Source organism: Strongylocentrotus purpuratus, unplaced genomic scaffold, assembly GCF_000002235.5.
Source record: "Strongylocentrotus purpuratus isolate Spur 01 unplaced genomic scaffold, Spur_5.0 spur5_scaffold_21, whole genome shotgun sequence".
Classification (NCBI taxonomy): Eukaryota; Metazoa; Echinodermata; class Echinoidea; order Camarodonta; family Strongylocentrotidae; genus Strongylocentrotus; species Strongylocentrotus purpuratus.
In genome coordinates this window covers 29,156,463-29,175,519 of record NW_022145607.1, presented here as the reverse complement: position 1 = coordinate 29,175,519, position 19,057 = coordinate 29,156,463, and the positions used below count along the sequence as shown (strand labels likewise).

The 19,057-nt window shown below is 37.5% G+C and overlaps 1 protein-coding gene across 1 annotated transcript in view; it reads right to left on the bottom strand.

Annotated features, from left to right (window-relative positions):
* LOC105437699 overlaps positions 1–17,768 on the bottom strand; it is a 30,776-nt gene extending 13,008 nt beyond the window's left edge. The window contains exon 1 of the mRNA XM_030994312.1: positions 17,449–17,768. The gene's annotated coding sequence lies outside the window, so the exon portion shown is untranslated. The remainder of the gene's footprint in view (positions 1–17,448) is intronic.
* Positions 17,769–19,057: the final 1,289 nt, after the last annotated feature.

Sequence of the window (19,057 nt, the reverse complement as noted above, 5' to 3'; positions counted from 1 at the left end):
TAACTTTAGGAACTGAATCCAATGACATGTACATCGAATATGAGGAAGTACGTCTAAATGAAAATAGACAAAATAATGATACATTTACGTATAATAGAGCATTAAATTGTCTAATTTCTACGGTTAATATAAGATGAGTATTTGTTTGCTGTAAGATTCGCGCTCTATGAAAAAGGTGCGTCGAGCGTAGAATGTGCAAGGTGCCTTTTGTTAGGAGACCTTTTCCATCCGAGAAGAAAAACACACGAGGGGCTTTGCCAGAGAACCAGATGAGTGAATGCATATCTCTTGCCGAGTGAGACGAAGAAAGCATTATATCAATAGGGACGAGAACGTGGACTGCTACATGTGACATCCTTTTAAGGCAATGTGACATCCTGTGACCATTATCATTCAAAGACTACCGATGCTATTGAGGCGCAAATGAGAGAGGTATGCATGAGAGACAGGGTGTGTGTGTATAAAAGAGAGTGTGAGAGAGAGAGAGAGAGAGAGAGACAGAGGGGGACAGAGGGAGAGGAAGAAAGAAAGAGAGAGAGAGATGAGTGTGTGTGTGTGTGTGTGTGAGGGTGTGTGTGCGAAGGAGAGAGAAAGACACACACAAAAGTAAGGGGTTGAGATAAAAATCAACAACCAAATCTCAAACCGAGGGGGGGGGGCAACGGTTTGCAACGAACACTCACGTATCACGTATCACGTGTCACGTTCACGTTTTGCGCTGTTTCGTAAAATAGGTGACTCTTATTTTCGAAGTGTAGGGCCTACTATTCGTTGTTTTCCACGCCAGTAAAACACGAATGATCACGTCTACTAAAACGTGACGTGAGTGTTCAATCAATATTTCTAAAATTGCAAGTGCTTGTTGCTAATACTAGTCATGACGTCACCGTAATATGTATGATTTGAGTATGTACGTACTGTTTGTAACTATTTAACACTGTAACAACGAATGCACTGTTTCCCCGACTTCATAAATATTGGGATAAAATATTTCCGGGACATACAAGAATATAATCTCTCTTCGCATTTCTAACTTCCACGATTGTTTTAAAGTGAACTTTATCCTGTGTGAGAGCATATGTTTATATTTCTATGGTTGTTTTGTCTTTAAATGTCCCAACATACGTTGACACTCATCGGAAATGATTGTTACGTGGACAACATTATCCTTCAGACAAAATAACCAGCTAGTTTCTCAAATTAGTATCCAAGGTGTTTACTCCTGGATGTAACTAAAGATAAATCCTTTTGGCCAACAGAAACATCTTTGAGGGGAAATGGGTGTAAGTAAGATACGCCCTCTTATCAAAGTAACACCGCTTAAGCGGGAGAGCGCATCCTATAGTTGAAAAGACTTTTTTTCTTCTTCAAATGATTCTTACTATCTATTCACAATTCTCTTCGTGCTCAATTTGTACTGAAATATATGATACACATCATTACAGAAAGATACAGGCTATAGTTGAACCACGATATCCTATTAACAACTAAACAGTTGGAAAATAACACATTTTTGTCCTCACAGAGCAATTGTCGGTCAGGCAAAAGGGCGTATAAAATAATGGTCGGCTGTAAATTCGGAAAAAGGGCGTGTGTTTGTAATTCTTTAAGATACACCCTATTTGCCGAATTACTACCAAATATTGTTTGACAAATTGGTACGTCTCTAGAAAAAAAAACCCTTCCTCCTGAATACGACTAAAACTGTTAGTGAAAAAGAAAGTGAGATACGTTCTATTATCTCTCAAATAGTTAAGTTATGAGATTGCAGACGTATTTTATCAGAAAGATTGTATTATATTCACACACGAACTGTTCTTAAAACAAATTACCTCCTACACCCCTTTGCTTTATCCCGGTTGTTAATAATGGTACTTTAAAAAGATCAATGATGTAGCCTTTTACTTCCTTTAATCATGTTCATTGCCATTCACGTATTGATAAGTGGTATCACAAGCGTCTATATCCTGCAAGGAAGGACTTATTTACACAGAACAGAAACTTACTTTCTTTGAAAACTGTTATTATATTGTTCACGCGGCCGGATACTGCATCATAGAGATAATTGTTAATGACCGAGACCTGGGGAGCCTAGATGTAAAAAAAAAAAAAAAATTGTACCGGAGATAAAGCAGATTCGATGTACACGTAGATCTATGTCTAAACCCGAAATAGTGTAAAGGTTACAAACCTTAGCGCGTTGGAAAACATATATGAATTATCAATGGCTGAGAGGGAGGAAGACTAATTTTGCCTGGTAGGAAGGTCAGAAATCATGATATCTTTCTTCTTCATCCGCCCATGATAATTAGACGTTACCCAGCGCACACTTGAATGTTCATCATCATGCGGGGATAATAAATACTGTACCACTTGGGCAATGGTGTCAAAGATTATTTTTAATGACTGGCACCCGGGTAGTCTGGGTAGAAAACACAAGTTTGTATAATGGATTCAGTAAAGTATTATGTCTTTACCCCCCATATTATGATAGCAGTTAAATGAATCAAGCTTAAATTATTAAAATGTAATCATTGTAATAACCATTGCTTCGTTTGTACTCTGACTGTCCGTTCTATCCCTCTTCTCCAAGGTCATGTAACAACATACGGTACATGATTTTCCTTTGCTAATGTAAGCTTTTCCTGTGTTTTGGAATTTTATCGAAAAGATTTTATGTTATTGTACTGTATACAAAAACATGTAAATTAAAAAAAAAATCACCTGGGCAAAATATGGCTAGACCGCGCTATCTCTCGTGGACTACCCCCAAGAGGTGCTCCAGTGGCAAGCCGTTTTGGCTCGCCGTGGCTCGCTGTTGGGCGGACCGAAACGACGTTGAACCTTCAACACCGCAGAGATAGAGCGGTCTAGCGCGCGCTACACCGCGCTATCTCTGCCGGTCTGAACAGCCTCTAACATATTATACAAATATTGACTGCTCATGAGGATGATGGTGGGAACTATCACTCCCAAGGTGGTGTTCACACCGGTCCTTCTATCACCCCCGAGGCGAAGCCGAGGGGGTGATAGAAGGGCCGGTGTGAACACCACCGAGGGAGTGGTAGTTCCCACCATCATCTGATTACAGAGCAGTCCATATTTGTTTTATATACCTCATCCTTTTTATTGATTCATGATTAGGTCTAGCTGTAGGTCTAGATCTAGCACTAAAAAACAGAAAACTAGATCAAGAGGAATTACTCACCAGAAAAATCCAACATCAAGTCCAAGGCAAGAGTATTGAATTCCTACGCGCTACGCGTAACCGCGCGATTGCGGTAGCCTAGAACTCTAAAAATTTGTGTGCGCAACTAAGTCGCGGGAGGGGTTAGGGGTCCTATCCCGGGGTTTGATAGTAGCTATCAAACCCTCTGACGTAATGATACTTGATAGATCGAAATGCTCCTTGACATGTGATATAGTTTTGACCAATCAGTGAATGACAATCTATGTATCAGGTATATAAAATTTATTATATCCTGCATCAAAAATTTGTTGGCTTTTGATTGGTTGAGAGCTCGTCACATGACCAAAAATATTTGACCTATTTTTAGAAAGTACTATATGAGAGTACTATTTTGGTTTACTATTTGGGAGTTGAAAAAAAAATGTGAATTTTTTTTTAATTGAATCAATTTTTTTTTCTTCAAATCTTAATTTAATGAAAATAAAATATTTTAAATCTTTTTAGATAAAAATTGACCTTTTTTTTGTTCTAAATTTTTTTTCCCAAAAATGTTCTATTTTTTTAATTAAAAAAATAAATAAAAAATTGATGCAGGATATAAAACAAATATACCATGCCTTCTATTCGAGGTACTGGTTAAACTATGGGCCTCGGTGACTCCAAAAGTACCATTTGCTTCGGGGCTGCGCCCCTCAGCAAATAGTACTATTGGAGTCACCTATTGCGCATAGTTTTAACCAGAACCTCTCAAGGCAGAGTATTTTTGTATATTATACAGCCTGGCCACAAAATCATGTCACATCAAAAAGAAAGAAAGAGACACACACACACAGAGTGAGAGAGAGGGGGTGGTGGGAGATATAGAAAGGGAAACAAAGAGAGAGAGAAAGACAAGGAGAGAGTGAAAGAGAGTGAGAGAGAGAGAGAGAGAGAGAGGCGGGAGGGAGACAGAGTAAGAGAGAGAACAAAAAGAGAGAGGAAGAGAGAAATGGCATAGTTCTAAAACCGCGTTCCCCTGTTAAGTATGCCACATATATTATTGTACTAAAGACGGGAACAGACGGAAAATGGCTAGAACTTAGTGTCTGTTATTGAACCGGTAATTAGAAAGAAGCAAAATGCCCTTCGCAATTAACACTCCAAAATTAATAACGGAAAATAGCTTTCATTTAATATGGTCAATCATCACTGCATGAAATGTGGCTAGAGTCATGAGAGTTTGCGTGCGTTACTCTGGGTAATTACACTGTTGGTCATAATGGTGGAATATTTATTTTTACCCCAGTTTAGGGAAGGATTTAAAAAAATTAGTTATTTCGAATAGATCTAGATAATGGCATACATTCTCAGATTTTATTGAATATTAATTTGCGAGTGTTTGTTTTGCGTGACTGCTAAATCATATGTGTGCTACTATGCTAATCAGCTAGGGAACCTACGTCCTTAAATCATAATTGACAGTAATGAGGATTAATTCGTCACAAAAGGGCACTAATATATAGCCGATCGACACGATTTTTATCCTGGGGCCTCACAGTAACGAGGCCATTGCTTAGCCCCTGAATCATGACTGTACGCAGTGTTTGCTAGGGTACGAGGCCCCTTCCACAAATCCCCCAAAACGAAGAAAATGCAATTAATTTTCAAAAATCCATTGCATTCCCCCCCCCCGGCCCCCAACAGGAAAAATTCCTCTGTAGGGCATTGCATTATGGTTCAAGGCATGGCCAGACAGAGGAATTTTTCCTGTTGGGGGCCGGGGGAAAATACAATGAATTTTTGACAATTTATTGCATTTTCTTCGTTTTGGGGGATTTGTGGAAGGGGCCGCGTACCCTAGCAAAAACTGCGTACAGACATGATTTAGGGGCTAAGCAATGGCCTCGTTACTGTGAGGCCCCAGGATAAAAATCGTGTCGATCAGCTATATTAGTGCCCTTTTTTGAGGCATTAATCCTCATTACTGTCAATCATGATTTAAGGACGTAGGTTCCCTAGCTGATTAGCATAGTAGCACACATATGATTTAGCAGTCACCCAAAACAAACATTCGCAAATTAATATTCAATAAAATCTGAGAATGTATGCCATTATCTAGATCTATTAGAAATAAATAATTTTTTAAAATCCTTCCATAAAGTAGGGTAAAAATAATTATTCCACCATTATGACCAACAGTGTATATAGGGTTCTGTTCCATTCAAAAACGAAACCACTGTTCAGTACTGATGGTAGCTAGGCAAACGGACAATTAAATAAATATCTCTTGCCAAGTAGGGCATTAAAAACATTATTTATTGTGCAAATCATAATCATGCTTGGCATGGGGCCAAGTGGTTATATTATTAGAGTAAGATAGAAGATAATGCGTGTGTGTGTATTTGTCCGTGTGTGCGTGGGCGAGAGAGAAGGAAGGAGAGATAGAGAGGTGGGGGGGGGGGGCTATGCCTCGACATGCTTCTATTCCGATCTGTTGCTTGTTTAGTTCTTTATAATGATTATGAACAATAGGTTGAAGGAGGCACACTGATTTGCAGGCTAAGAGTAATTGTAGTTAATAACTTTAGGAATCCAATGACATGTACATCGAATATGAGGAAGTACGTCTAAATGAAAATAGACAAAATAATGATACATATACGTATAATAGAGCATTAAATTGTCTAATTTCTACGGTTAATATAAGATGAGTATTTGTTTGCTGTAAGATTCGCGCTCTATGAAAAAGGTGCGTCGAGCGTAGAATGTGCAAGGTGCCTTTTGTTAGGAGACCTATTCCATCCGAGAAGAAAAACACATGAGGGGCTTTGCCAGAGAACCAGATGAGTGAATGCATATCTCTTGCCGAGTGAGACGAAGAAAGCATTATATCAATAGGGACTAGAATGTGGACTGCTACATGTGACATCCTTTTAAGGCAATGTGACATCCTGTGACCATTATCATTCAAAGACTACCGATGCTATTGAGGCGCAAATGAGAGAGGTATGCATGAGAGACAGGGTGTGTGTGTATAAAAGAGAGTGTGAGAGAGAGAGAGAGAGAGACAGAGAGGGACAGGGGGAGAGGAAGAAAGAAAAAGAGAGAGAGAGATGGGTGTGTGTGTGAGGGTGTGTGTGCGAAGGAGAGAGAAAGACACACACAAAAGTAAGGGGTTGAGATAAAAATCAACAACCAAATCTCAAACCGAGGGGGGAGGGGGGGGGGGGGGGGCAACGGCTTGCAACGAACACTCGCGTATCACGTATCACGTGTCACGTTCACGTTTTGCGCTGTTTCGTAAAATAGGTGACTCGTATTTACGAAGTGTAGGGCCTACCATTCGTTGTTTTCCACGCCGGTAAAATACGAATGATCACGTCTACCAAAATGTGACGTGAGTGTTCAATCAATATTTCTAAAATTGCAAGCGCTTGTTGCTAATACTAGTCATGACGTCACCGTAATATGTATGATTTTTTTTTTTCATTTTCATTTCATTTCATTTATTTAACCAGTATAAAAACAATTTACAATGAAAATACAATATACAATATACAATATAATGGTTAGGACCCCTAAGAAGCAGAAATCTGCTTGTAATCGGGGCCCTGCAAACAAACAATAACAAGATAATGCACATAAATTAACAATACAATGTAAAGGACTTAAATAATACAAGTACGCACCCGTACATCAACACACACGCACGTTCATAAAGGTTACAGAGAAAGAATAGAAGGAAGCGAAAATAGGGCAGAAAGAGATAAAAGTAGAAAAAAGATGGGAAAGAGAAGTACTTACTCAACCATGGATTGTAAAATACTTTTTTTATACATTGATTTAAATCTGGTAATTGTAGAACTGGATCTTAGGTCATAATTCAAGGAATTCCACTCCCGTACCCCAACAAATGATATAGAATTATACATTAAAGTTGAACGACAGAGTGGGTGATGTAAATTTAGACGTTGACGAGTGGGGTAATTGTGAACAGAAGACTTTGTTTGGAACATATTATTAAAAACAGATGGTAACAGGTTTTTATGAAATTTAAACATAAATATACATGTATTAAGTTTGATCAAATCATATACAGGAATAATTTTCAGTTTAATAAATAATGGTAAACTTGGAGACATATAATGACTATTTGTTATTAACCGAGCTGCACGTTTCTGTAACATATAAATCTTGAACAGTTTTGTTTTGTAAGTATTACCCCAAATGATATTGCAATAATTTAAGTGGGGAAGAAGTGTTGCATTGTAAATATTCATTAATATGTTCCTTGGGAGAAAATTCTTTAGTCTAGATAAAACACCAATACTTCTAGAAATTTTAGAACAAACATAATCAATATGACATTTCCAATCTAGAGTTTCTTCAATATTAGTACCTAAAAAAATAACACTTAATTCTCGTTCAATATTTACATTCGCTATTTTAACAGGATTGGTGACATTTGGAACTTTCTTTTTCTTTGTGTGAAAAATTACATATTTTGTTTTTTCATAATTCAAAAATAATTTATTACATTTAAACCAATCATTCAATTTTATTAACTCTTCATTTAAATTAGAAACTAAGCATGCTACATTAGAATGAGAATAATATACAACCGTATCATCAGCAAATAATGAAAACATAAGTAATTTGGATGAACTGATTATATCGTTAATATATATGATAAATAAAAGTGGTCCGAGAACCGATCCTTGCGGAACTCCAGTATTTACATCCATATAATCAGATTCGACACCATCGACCACCACATATTGTTTTCTATTAAACAAATAATCAGAAAACCACTGATGAGGTATACCGCGTATACCGTAATGGTACAGTTTTTTAAGTAAAATATGGTGGTCGATGGTGTCAAATGCCTTAGATAGATCCATAAACAATCCATAACAAAACATTCCATTATTAATTTCATGTAGAATATTTTTAGTAAAATTCACAATACTCAGATCAGTGCTATGGTTTTTACGAAAACCAAACTGTTCTGAAATAAGAACATTATATTTCAGTAAATAATCATATAACCTTTTATGCATTACTTTTTCCAACAGTTTTGCAAAAACAGAAAGCAAGGCTATGGGTCTATAATTTTCTATATTTTTAACATCATTTTTTTGTATAAGGGTACAATTTTGGCAACTTTTAATTTATCTGGGACGATTCCACTATTTAAAGATTTATTAAATATGTCACACAATGGATTAACAAAAAAATGAATACAATTTTTAACAACTTTAGGTGAAATGCAGTCAGGTCCACTTGACTTATCTATTTTTAACAGAGAAGACAGTTTGATAATTTCATGAATACTTGTTGATTTAACATAAAATGAATTTAAATTTGGGTTAACAAGGTATTTATCATAAGAGTAATTAGGTGTTTGAATCGATTTTGATAGTTGTTTACCTATGTCAATAAAAAATGTATTAAACTCTTTTGCAATATCTTTCCTACTACTCATTTTTATATTTCCGTGATACATATTTTGAGGTAGTTTATTCTGTTTCTTTTTGCCAAGTATCATATTGATCTGCGACCATGTTTTTTTCATATCATTCTTTAAGTTATAAAACAAAGACTCGTAATATTTCCTCTTTGACGCTCTTATGATATTTGTTAATTTATTTTTATAATCTAAATATTTTCTTTTATGATTGACACTAGGTCTTTTTAAGCTATTTTCATATAATCTATGTTTACGTTTCACTGAATTCAATATTACTTGCGTAATCCAAGGTTTCCGTAAATTACCATTGAGTTGTTTGACTAATTGAATAGGAAAACAGTTATTATAATTGGAATAGAATTTTGTAAAGAAGATATCATAAGAGTCATTTGCACTTTCACAAGTATAGACCTCTGACCAGTCAATGGATGATAAACTTTCTTTAAACATTGACATTGATGAATCATTAATAATGCGTCTTTTTATGTATTTGTTACCATTCTTTACAATTCTTTCACTTGCAATTGAAAATACTGGAAAATGATCAGATAGATCACTATAAATGAGTCCTGTATATTTTTCTTCCTGTATGGTATTTGAAAATATGTTATCTATCAAGGATGCTTTATTTTCAGTAATGCGAGTTGGCTTTGTAAGTAAATTAAAAGAAAGCATCATATCTAAAAAGTCATTTGTTTTATTATGGATACCATAATTAAGCAAGTTTACGTTAAAGTCCCCTAAAATATATAAGTCTTTCTTCTCACTTTCCAGTATTTCAAGAACACTTTGTATTTTCTCATTGAAACAAGATATGTCAGAATCTGGTGGACGATAAACGCAACCAACAACTATAGGTTTAGGTTTCTTACTTATTTCAACAAATATAGTTTCATAATTGCATTCAGAATAAGTAAATTCGGGTAGTACTTTGTAATTGAGATTATTTTTCAAATATAGTGCAACTCCGCCACCAGATTTTGAGGGTCTACACTTAGAAACAAGAAAATATCCGTCTAGGTTATACATATTAATATTTGTAGAAGAATTGAACCAAGTTTCAGTTATGGCAATGACATCAAATTCAAATTGAAGAGATGACAGAACAATCTGTAATTCATCAAAATGTTTCTTTAGGCTTCTAGCATTCAAATGGAGAAGTGACAGTTTAGAATTCAATTTACTAAATTTTAGACTAAATTCTTCACAAAATGTGTATTGACATGAATTTTTAAGTTCAAGATCTAAATCAAAAAGGCTATGCACATCATATTTATTCATACAAAATGGGTTTAATTTCAATTGTAATAACTTGTCAATATCAATTCTCCTATTTAAATGGAAAAAGTCGTACATAGTCCAATAAAATTCATTATCATCATCTATATGGTTGAATGGAAAAATATTAGAAGTACATTGAGTGCATAACCATGACTGAGTTGGAAAGAAGGAAGAAGAGATACCACAATGAACACATACACTCATTCGCACATTCACAAATTAACTTTCAATAAGTAGTTAATAAAACATAAATACAGTAAAAAATAACGAAGATAATTACAAAAAGATCTGTAATTAATCAAAGGGCATAGGCATAGAATATGAAAAATATCATATTTGCATGTAGTCAGTTTAATGTATATCAGTTTTCACAAGTTTGCCAGTTCACTCACGGAATGTATTATCTTTCTTGTCGTCTTCCCATTGGTAGCTTTGGTCAATACAATTATCCTTCCATCTGATGACCATGCGGCATTCAGCCTATTGTTCTGTTCAACCTCCTTTTTCGCTTCCTTCAACAGAAGTCTATTTGCTGGTGTCAGGTCCTCCTCAACCCCCTTTCTTTTTCCTTTCAGCAGTTTGCGATTCCTGATCATGAGATTGCGGGCGCGATAAGAGGTGAATTTCACTATGATGGGTCTTGGTGGGAATGACTTGCTGTCTTTCCCTCTCGTAGGTTGATGCGGAAGACCTACTCGATGCGAACGATCGATGTCCTCAGCTCTCAGATTGAGTTGGAGATCGTTGATGGCGAGGTCAAGCGTCAAGGTATCGGTATTCTCATGGGACTGCTCTGGGATTCCATAGAGTCTTACACAGTTCCTGCGTGAGTATTGCTCTGCATCATTCAGTCCTTGATGAAGTGCACGGATGTCTCCGATGATGCGCGACTGTTTCTCCTGGAGATGATCTATGATGGCTGCCTTTTCCCTGACATCGTTTTCTAGCTTGAGTATATTTCCCTCAGCCTTCTCCAGCTTGTCCCGAAGCTCCGTCATCTGCTTCATGATTGCATCAGTTAGCGATGCCTGGAACAGGTCCCGAAACTCGAGACTTCTGAAGTAGTCCTTAACTTCCTCGCCGATCTGGTCACAATGATCAGTAGGGTATACATCAGAAGAAGCAGCAGCCATGATTCTCTCAGATTTCTTCCCTTTAGGTGGCATGGCTCTTGATACTTCAGCTTATGGAATAAAGCTAGAAGTCAATGGACGGGACACTTACTTTCAATAGGGTTATTCAACCCAAGCACCTTAGCTTGAATAGAGCTCAGAGTCTTTGGTGTCTGTATAAGCTGATATCAATGGGTGATTAGTCACAAAATAAGCTCTCAAAAGGTTGTTAAAGAAGATTTTCCAGGCGCATATATTGTACTGGTTGGCATATAAGCAAACTTAACAACCATACAAGTGAATATATGGGACCAGTTGTGAAGATAGGAGTCCAATACCAAGTTGAGTCCTCCAGGAGAACCAGTTAATTTTACAGTAAATACTACAATTACTGCATGTTTTTTGCCCTATAAATTAATCCACAAGGCTAGGTACACATGTCCATCAGCATTAAAAAGTTCATAATGCTCAAAAAGTCACAAAAACGCATCAAATTACTTGCCATACGAGATCAGGTACGTCTCCTCAAAGTCACTCCTATAATAGATCATTTGAGTATGTACGTACTGTTTGTAATTATTTAACACTGTAACAACGAATGCACTGTTTTCCCGACTTCATAAATATTAGGATAAAATATTTCCAGGACATACAAGAATATAATCTCTCTTCGCATTTCTTACTTCCACGATTGTTTGTCATTTTGTTTTAAATGCTCTTTTATGTATGCACGTTATATTTATAGGTTTTTTTTTAAAGTGAACGTTATCCTGTGTGAGAGATGGTTGTTTTGTCTTTAAATGTTCAAAATACGTTGACACTCATCGGAAATGATTGTTACGTGGACAACATTATCCTTCAGACAAAATAACCAGCTAGTTTCTCAAATTAGTATCCAAGGTGTTTACTCCTGGATGTCAAGGCCCGGTCACACAGAGGAGACGCATGGGGGACGCACGGCCAGCGCATTGGAAATTTGCAATTTTGGCCAGTGCGTTGTCGTTCGCTAGGCGTGCGTCATCATTCGTTAATCGTTCGTCGAGCGCGCTGGACCCACGCTATGCATTCGTCGTCATTCGCTGTGTGCGTCGGGATTTTTTGAGCATGCTCAAAAGTGTGCGTGGAGCTCGACGCATGAATGTACACGCCAAAGGCACGCTATACATGCGTGGAGCGCGCTAGACCAGCGCCAGACATACGCGGAGCACACGCCCTGTATACGCACAGCGCGCTAGCTACACGCTGTGCATTTTGTGTCAGCTCGCTAGCTGACAAAAACACGGCCTTTTCCGATTTCCAATGCGCGGGCCGTGCGTCGTCTATGTGTGACCACCTCTGTTGAGAACGCGGTGCATGCGTGGACCATTCGTCCAGCGCGCTAGCAACACGCTGTGCATTCGTGGAAGTTGTTATCATGTGCGCTCTGTGTACGGTCTGTATGCGCATTGTATGCGCCCTGTATGCGCTCAGCGCGCTAGCAACACCCTATGCATTTGGTGTCAGCTCGCTGTAGCTTCGACAAAAGTTGGGCGCACGACAACGCACTGGCCAAAATTGCAAATTTCCAATGCGCTGGCCGTGCGTTCCCCATTCGTCCCCTCTGTGTGAACGGGCCTTTAAGGATAAACCCTTTTGGCCAACAGAAACATCTTTGAGGGGAAATGGGTGTAAGTAAGATACGCCCTCTTATCAAAGTAACACCGCTTAAGCGGGAGAGCGCATCCTATAGTTGAAAAGACGTATTTTTGGGTTTTTTTGTTCAAATGATTCTTACTATCTATTCACAATTCTCTTCGTGCTCAATTTGTACTGAAATATATGATACACATCATTACAGAATGATGCATGCTATAGTTGAACCACGATATCCTATTAACAACTAAACAATTGGAAAATAACACATTTTTTCTTCACAGAGCAATTGTCGGTCAGGCAAAAGGGCGTATAAATTGTCAAAATAATGCTCGGCTGTAAATTCGGAAAAAGGGCGTGTGTATGTAATTCTTAAAGATACGCCCTATTTGCCGAATTACTACCAAACATTGTTTGACAAATTGGTACGTCTCTAGAAAAACATCCCTTCCTCCTGAATACGACTAAAACTGTTCGTGAAAAAGAAAGTGAGATACGTCATTATCTCTCAAACAGTTAAGTTATGAGATTACAGACCTATTTTATCAGAAAGATTGTATTATATTTCACACACGAACTGTTCTTAAAACAAATAACTCCCTACACCCCTTTGCTTTATCCCGGTTGTTAATCCATGATGTAGACTTTTACTACAGCATGCTATAGTTGAACCACGATATCCTACACTGTCGCTCATAAAGGTGGAATATTTTAGTTTTACCCCAATTTATGGAATTATTTTAAAAATTATTTAAAAATAATAGATATAGATAATAGTATACATTCTCAGATTGTATTGAATAATAACTTGCCAATGTGTGTTTTGCGAAACTGCTAAAGCATGTGTATGCTACTATGCTTATTAACTAGGGGACCTACGCTCTCAAGTCATAAATGACAGTAATGAGGATTAATGCCCCACAAAAGGGCACTAATAAAGCACATCGACACGGTTTTCATCCTGGGGCCTCACATTTACGAGGCCATTGTTTTGTCACTGAACCATGATTGTACGCAGCGGGGGCTAGGGTAGGGGGTAGTTTCCATAAATTTAAAAAAAAAACAGAAAATGCAATAAATTTTCAATAATTTATTGCATTTTACCCCGGTCCCCAACATAAAAAAAATCCTCTGGACGGCTATGCATTATGGCTCAAGGCATGGGCACACAGATTTTTTTTTAATGTTAGGCACCGGGGTTAAATGCAATAAATTATTGAAAATTTATTGCATTTTCTGTGTTTTTTTTTATTTATGGAAACTGCCCCCTACCCTAGCCCCCGCTGCGTACAGTCATGGTTCAGTGACAAAGCAATGGCCTCGTAACTGTGAGGCCCCAGGATCAAAACTGTGTCGATGTGCCATAATAGTGCCCTTTTGTGGGGCGTCAATCCTCATTACTGTTATTTATGACTTAAGTGCATAGGTCCCCTAGTTATTAAGCATAGTAGCATACACATGCTTTAGCAGTCACGCAAAACACACATTGGCAAATTATTATTCAATAAAATCTGAGAATGTATACTATTATCTAGATCTATCATTTTTAAATTATTTTTAAAATAATTCCATGAATTGGAATAAAAAAAAAAAAATTCCACCTTTATGAGCGACAGTGTATTAACAACTAAACAATTGGAAAATAACACATTTTTGTCTTCACAGAGCAATTGTCGGTCAGGCAAAAGGGCGTATAAATTGTCAAAATAATGCTCGGCTGTAAATTCGGAAAAAAGGGCGTGTGTATGTAATTCTTAAAGATACGCCCTATTTGCCGAATTACTACCAAACATTGTTTGACAAATTGGTACGTCTCTAGAAAAAACATCCCTTCCTTCTGAATACGACTAAAACTGTTCGTGAAAAAGAAAGTGAGATACGTCATTGTCTCTCAAACAGTTAAGTTATGAGATTGCAGACCTATTTTATCAGAAAGATTGTATTATATTTCACACACGAACTGTTCTTAAAACAAATTTCCCCCTACACCCCTTTGCTTTATCCCGGTTGTTAATCCATGATGTAGACTTTTACTTCCTTTAATCATGTTCATTGCCATTCACGTATTGATTAGTGGTATCACAAGCGTCTATATCCTGAAAGGAAGGACTTATTTACACAGAACGTAACGTACTTTCATTGAAAACTGTTATTATATTGTTCACGCTGCCGGCTACTGCATCAAATAGATTATTGTTAATAACCGAGACCTGGGAAGCCTAGATGTAAAAAAAAATAACAACAAATACTTTTGGTGAAAAAGTATGTGGGATACGTCCTACTATCTGTAAAATGGTTAAGTTTCGAGATTGGAGACCTATTTTACCTGTCTGATATACATAGGTTTCATTGATGTATCATGTTCGGTTTTGATTTGATTACATATGCGCATATTAATTAGACGGACTTAGTTATTTTCACAACTTTTTCATATCTGCAGATTCGCAAAAATGGCAAAAATTACTTATTTTGTTTGCTTCTGTTTTCAAAACGGTAATAGATTTATGAATTTTCTTTTTTGTATTTTTTACCACAAAGATGATATTTTAGTGTCTGATAATTTAATTTATTATTTGTGTCCGAGAAAGTGATGAATTAAGTTGTCAACTTTGTCGAATTTTGCAATTTTTGCCAATTTGACCATTTCTGGCAGGTTTTTCGGTAATTTTGCGATATCAAAAAAATGGTATAAAATCACAACGCATTGACCGATTTCAATTATGTTTTTTGTTTTTTGAAGCTTTCATTAAACTTAATCATTTGCAATCATAAAAAAACATGTGTTTGTTGTACTTATTTTTGGTGTGCTATACCTAATCAAAGGAATGGTAGGTACAGGCAGGCCGTGTGCACAGCAAGTCATAGACATGGTAAACGGGGTAAATGCCCTTACAAGTGATCTGGGTGTAGGCCGATATGCTTTACTGAACTGACTGGGTGTTAAAAATAGAATATAAATTAGTGTAATAAACTTTAGTTCTGGTACGAAAACAAAAATAATTCTCACAGAATCAAACGAAACTTACACTAAATGTTCAAGATTACAAATAAATGTCATTTGCCAAACAATTTTGGTAAAAAATGAATACTGGCTGAATAAAGAGCGTAGAAAGATAAGCAAATCAAGGTAAGTATGCCCGACACTATTTGTGTAGTCCCATATGCATCTTTCTGTGTACAGTGCTGCATATAGCTCCGTTTAGTCTCATTTGACATCGCCCCCTATCGTCAGAGTCAGCAGCCTATCATGCTAGCTTATGGAATTTTACCCCCCAAACAAATCGTTAACAATTTATTTAATGTTTAAACGAAAAGCACATCCACCCCGACGTACGTTTTCACTAGCTCTTTCATTGGAACCCTCATGTCCCATTGAATTTTGAAAGTTCACCCACCGTACTTTGATCAAAATAGGTTGCAAGCTCGCCATTGCCTATATAACACATGTGAAACAAGTCGAACTTTGGACTCAGTTTGCCAAGCGATTGTAAGGTTTTAGGTCAAGCACACGAAGGATAAGAAGCATGAATTATAATAGAGCAGTTCTGAGCGGTTCATTATGTCCATTTCAGCCAACCCCCCACCGTAATTTTTCCATTGAAGATATATATAAGCAAACATTTTGCCGAGGTAAGCAAAAACATGAATATTCATGGTCGCCATGGACTATTCGATTATTTACAGAGGGGTGCAATTGTGCACCACATCAAACTCCCCTACTTTAAGTCAAGTATTTCATTGTATTATGTAGTTTGGTAGGTCAATCTTAATAACTGTTTAATTATCAGATATCAATGATAGTTTAAAGATATGGAAAATGTTCTTGTATTTTATATTTAGCAAAGCAATCTCACATACAAATTCACTACCAAGTGTCGTCTAATCCGCCGATTGCCGTCTGCTTTATACGTCCAGCGAGCGAAAATGAGACAACTGGAGCAATATGGTTTAAGACTTGCCCACACACAGTCTTTTTTTAGTGGCTCAGCGTCTATCAAACAGGAGGCCTTGTAGGCTATCGCATGACCAGAACTCAACTTTATCTTTAACCCTAAAAAGGCCGGACTTTTTGAGGTCTTAATACGGCCGGGGGGGGGGGGGGAATTATTTCTCCCCCTAAGATCTCGGCCTAGGAAGGTCCAATTAATGTGAATATTAGCATGCATGGTGATAGATTGAAGTATATTAAATTACATGGTAATGTTTATTTTCTTTTATGATTATTTATATATTTTGTATTAATAATTTAATGACAATATACAATTTTGGGGGGAAATATACTTGCACACGCACATTTGTAAGAAATACATATTTTGTCACCTAAAACCCGAACCATAGGTCCGTCCATAACAAGTTTGGTATCAAAATGTGCGGGAAACATGAGGGAAATTCGACAGGGAAGGCCATTATACCCCCCCCCCGGCCTTATTATGGTTGAGAAGGCGTGGGCGTAAAGGGATTTACTGCAAGGACGAAATGTGAAAAAGTCAGACATGCATGATCATTGATTGGCATTGAATTCTTTTATGGGTTTACAAAGATTGTTTAAGGTATACAGAAATATGATCATCTGCCCGTAATTGAATGCCTTAAGCCCCTGAGCTTCAGGGGGCTCCATCCCCTGGACCCCACGACAATTTACGCTACGCACTACATGACCGTAAATACTTTAGCCCCCCCCCCCAACACACTTTGAAAACGTTCTGCGGGGCCCAAGAAGGTAGACAGGCTCGTTAATGTAAGTGATATGGCGGAATGATATACAACACTTGGCCAGGTCTTACCTCCAGGTGCAAATAAATTTTCTGTCTGTTCAAGTTATGGTCTGAAGGATTTCCCTCTCGCCAAAATTCCTGCTTAGATTCGGCTTATCATTTCAGCAGTAGCCTCCCTTGTAAGTAATAGCCTTTCTATGCCATCTCCTCGGGGTCCACTTGGCGCGTGTAGACTCCTTCGAATATCCAGCAGCTTCCCCCCGTGGTTGGCTCGGGCTCGTTCGCTAGGTCTCCGTACTACTCTGATAAGACGCTGTCTGCTGGCTGGAGCTTGCATGCAGGGTACATGACTGCGCCTGCCCGTGTCCGCGGTTCCGGGATTCTGATTCGCCCGTTTATCGGAAGTGGACGTGGCTTGTGGCTTTATGAGGAAAAGATTTCCGCCACTGGCTAACAGACACCTTACCGATTCAGCCAATTTGAAGAGCACATACCTATAATAACTACATTTCGCATTTTTTGCCCAATTTTATTCAATTTTTCACCTGTCTACTTCTCTACTTTTTTCCTATAGAGTAGTTTGCTTTAAGCGTTGAAATCAAATGAGAAAAATATCAAAAAGGGCCTTCTCGTTTGTCACGTCCACAGAGACGACGTCAAAGATGTGACGTCATTTCGGCGATTTGCGCATGCGTCGGGTTGTCTCACGTCGTCAGGCAAAATTTGAGAACACGTTTATCCACGATTTGAGGTTCGTCAGAAAACTCGAACCTCGTCGTCAAAATGACGTCATCTTGCTATATCGCAGCGTAAATCAAAAAGGAAAGACAGAAAGAGAAAGTGATAGAATGATAAAAACAAATAATAACATCAGGAAAGACAAAAAGAGAAAGTGATATAATGATTAAAAAAACAAAGAGCAACATAAGAGAAGGTGAAAGAAGGAAGAAACAAATAAAAAAACATAAGGAAAGATAGAAAGATAAAATGATAAAGAATATATCATGGAAAAAACTGAGGAGAAAGAGGAAGAGAAGAAGGATTTGGGTGGTGATGGTAGTGATCTATATGTTGTCGAAGATGATGGTGCTATCAATTAAGAGACAAATAGATATTGATATTTAAATAAAATAGAAATTGCACATCTGTCTAGTGTTCTTGAATGCCATTAGAATGAAAATGGTCATCATATCATAATAAAGCTAGCAGACAAGTTAGTCCATATTTCATCCGAGGAGCAAAAATTATCCTATTTCTTAGAACAATCATTTAAGTAGGTCTCAACTGGTGATGTCAACTTGACTTGCAAATGACGTTTTGATATACAACATAAATTTATATAACTTTGTAGGTTTTGATGTCTGCCCTGCCCTCAAACCAGCAAAGTATGACATCCATTTCAACGTCAACATCTCATTTGCCGTGCAGCAGTACCCCTATGCTACCAACGACATTGATTGTGTGATCAAGGGCAAGGGATTTGAGTTGGTGATAGATGAGCTAGGCTAAATGCCGGGCTGGTAGGGTAACCTATGATGACCACAAACAGGCCTATACAGTATTAGGTATACATATAAGCTGTTGACTACCAAATTCACTTATTTCCGTAGGCTTAATACGGGTAACATCCAGTTCATGTAGACCGGGTGAATACGTACAGCCCCCCCCCCCTCAGCAT